The following is a 3,720-nucleotide window of genomic DNA, read 5'->3' as shown; positions in this document are numbered from 1 at the left end:
AGAACATATTAAAACCAGAGGAAAAAAGAAAAGAATAAGAAAATGAGGGAGAAGGAAAGTAATGACTGAAATAAGGGGGAAAGGGCGGACTACGATACCAGAATACACGTGACGTCATACGGTGGGTATTTAATTCGTAGCTGTAATTTAATGTAAAAGTTGGTGATCTGAGTGACAAAAGAAAAAAATGGAGAGAGAAAAGAAAAAAAAAAGCGATGACTAAAGAAAAGAAGAAAAAAGAAAACAGTAAGAAAGGGTCGAATTTGGTAAGGATGAGGATGTTTCGATGAGGATGACCGGAAAAGATGAGAGGAACAAGGCGGTGACGACTTTGTGCCATCTACAGGAAAACGGCGAATGTAAAAAGGAAAAACAAACAGTGGTGGGTGTGGTTTGGCATTGAATGGCTGGGAGGAGGTGAAGAAGAACGTGAGTTGTGGAAAGGGAGCTACTGATGGAGTAAACGGGATGGGAGGGGTCTCAACTATTTATTTGTATGTGAGCGCGTGCGCGCACATGTGAGTAAAGCAGACCCCAACGCGTGTGCGTCTTGTTGTTGTGGCGACGATGAAGCTTAAACGCTAAAAACGTGGAGTCAATTTTTTAGACGGTCGTTCCTCTTTGAGCTTACGAACAAAATGTCTTTATTCCACGGAGAATGCTACACCGACACTTTGCACCTCACAGGTAAGATTTCAAATCTCGCTTTCACCTGCACCCTTCTTTCACGCATCCACGCACTCATTTTCTATCTATCTATCTATCTATCTATCTATCTATCTATCTATCTATCTATCTATCTTGAATAACCACTTTCATTACGCTCTGTATTCTTTAGCCCAACGGGCTGGATTTTAATTGTTTCCGGGAAACTGCATGTATCGATGGTCGGTCATATTGACGTATTAGGATATTTGTAGTAAAGTAGTATGCTTTTACATATGTAATTAAACACGCTGCTGCTCACTTCTATAAACTCGTAATGTAATATATATATATATATACACATATATATATATGTATGTGTGTGTATGTGTCTGTTTGTGTGTGTGTGTGCGCGCGTGTGTGTGTGCGCGCGTGTGTATGTGTGTGTGCACACAGTAATCATGCTAAAATATACTTAGCTTTAATACCACACCAAAGTTTTATGGTGTTATCAAACATCAGAATTATCGCCGTTTCCAATCGAAAAAAAATAAGAGAATATACAGAATTTATACACGTGAGTGCACACACACACACACACACACACACACACACACACACACACACACACACACACACACATATATATGGTACAAATATATTTATTTATGTAAACATAATTGACTGCGTATATGTATACATGTTATAGCTGCCATCTCGTTCGAAATCTAGCCTCTTGTGCATATGGATCAACTTGAAGTTTAAGTTGATTCGTAGTTCAGAGGAAACTCGATTTCGAACGAAACTGCAGCTTTAACATGTATTCACATATGTAGCAAATAATGTTGGACCTATATTTACATGCTATTGAGCACTATTTTACAAACACTGAAATTTCGTTAGATTAATATCTAGGTAAAAATGTCAACACAAGTCTATATATATATATATATATATATATATATATATATATATATATATATATATATATATATATATGTACCATTCGTATAAATAAAGATTGTAAATCAGAAATTTACGAGTAAAAATTTATTTTTCGACAAAATACCTCCAATAAAAAAGGGTTGGTGAAATATCCTATATATATATATATATATATATATATATATATATATATATATATATATATATATATATATATATGTGTGTGTGTGTGTGTGTGTGTGTGTGTGTGCATACATATATACTAGTAGAAGACCCGACGTTTTAAATTCAGATGAACATATCTTGACTCAAACAAAAATTTATTGACTGAAATAAGCACCCTCATTTGCTAACGCAGCACAAGTGTGTTTATGCCAATAACGTAAAAATCTTACGTTCTGGTGGTGATGTCTTTGATATCGCTTAGGTTTTTGAAGCATTTTTCACGCAGAAAGTTGTCGTCGATAGATGAGAAGTCTAATGAGTATGACGGATGAGGCAGAGTTTCGTAGCCCAATTCGTTCAACATCTGCAAGGTCGGTTTAGCAACGTGCGGTTGGCCATTGTTGGGGAGGAGAATTGGGCCGCTTCTGTTGACTAATGCTGTGTGTTGTTGTCGAAGTTTCTGATGCATTTCATTCATTTGTTAACAGTACTTCTCCGCCGTAATGGTTTTGCCTGCATTCAAAAAACTGTAATGGATGAAATTGGTCGGAGACCACCAGTCAGCATGACTTTCTTTTTGTTGCAATTCTGGCTTCAGGAAGTGTCGTGAAACTTCGTCGGCGTCTAGCCACTGAGCTCAGCTTCGCCGATTGTCGTAAAGAAATCACTATTAATTGCAAGTCACAACCCAGTCGAGAAACGAGTCGTTCTTGTTGCATACAAGAAGGGAAGATGACACTTCATAACGGCGTTTCTTTTGGTTGTTCAATTCGTGTGGCACCTATTTATCAAGCTTTTTTGTCTTTCTAATCTCTCTCAAGTAGTTGGAAATCGTCGTATACGTTACGTCTAATTCAAACGTAAATTCTCGAACAGTTGTGCGTGGATTGGCTTCGACTAAGGCTCTTAATTGATCGTTGTCAACATCCGATGGTCGATCACTACGCTCATCAACTTCAAAATTCTCGTCGCCGACACGAAATTTCTTAAACCACCATTGTGCTGTGTGTTCAGTAGTTGTTCCTGGACCAAACGCTCCGTTGATATTGCGAAGTGTTTAAGCAGCTTATCGGCCTAGCTTGAATTGAAACAGGAAATTTGTGATGTTTTCCATCTTGTATTTAACGCTCCGAAAATAGACATAATTGATTTAAAACGATTGCAATTTAAACGATCAGATAGAGTGAAAAACGCCTTTTAAAATGATATATAAAGTAAAGGTATTCTAACGAATACTCATTTAAAAATACATCATTTCTTCTTGTCAATATAATGTATATATATATATACATTATGTTGACATTATGTTATTTTATATATATATATATATATATATATATATATATATATATATATATATATATATATATATATATATATATATTATTGTTACGGAAATGATATTCCAACGTAATAAAAATGAAAACAGAAAAGCCAAAAATTATTTATACTCAGTTTGTTTTTATTCTAAAATTTCCTCGGGATGATTAATTTACAGAAATACTAAAATATAAGTTCAATATTTGAGACAATTGTTTTTAAATATTGTAATTTTATTTTATATTTTTCAAATCAATCAATCAATCATCTCGAGGAAGTTTTTAAATAAAGACGAAACGTAGATGAATATGTAATTTTGTATTTCTCCTTTCATTCCCCCCCTATATATACATACATATATATATATATATATATATATATATATATATATATATATATATATATATATATATATATATATATATATATACATATTGGGTAATACTTGCAGAGCAAATATATGTTTTATTTTTTATTACTGTTTTAACTGTTTGGTTACATATGTTTCGGATGTTGGACCGTGTTTACGATCTAACAGCCTCGTCAGACCTTACAGAAATGGTTGGTTAGTATTAGGAAGAATTGTTTTTAGGAGGAATACGGAAAAAAAGAGGGAGGTTTTGGGGTAGGAGATAATAGAGGGGG

General features: G+C 34.2%; 1 protein-coding gene across 1 annotated transcript in view; it reads left to right on the top strand.

Moving 5' to 3' along the window:
• Window positions 1–550: 550 nt before the first annotated feature.
• LOC145248955 (uncharacterized) overlaps window positions 551–3,720 on the top strand; it is a 129,061-nt gene continuing 125,891 nt past the window's right edge. The window contains exon 1 of the mRNA XM_080110758.1: window positions 551–687. The gene's annotated coding sequence lies outside the window, so the exon portion shown is untranslated. The remainder of the gene's footprint in view (window positions 688–3,720) is intronic.

Source organism: Euprymna scolopes, chromosome 27 (assembly GCF_053919585.1).
Source record: "Euprymna scolopes isolate OS-2025 chromosome 27, ASM5391958v1, whole genome shotgun sequence".
Lineage (NCBI taxonomy): Eukaryota > Metazoa > Mollusca > Cephalopoda > Sepiida > Sepiolidae > Euprymna > Euprymna scolopes.
The sequence above is the reverse complement of the archived record's forward strand: the minus strand, read 5'-3'. Positions and strand labels throughout refer to the sequence as shown.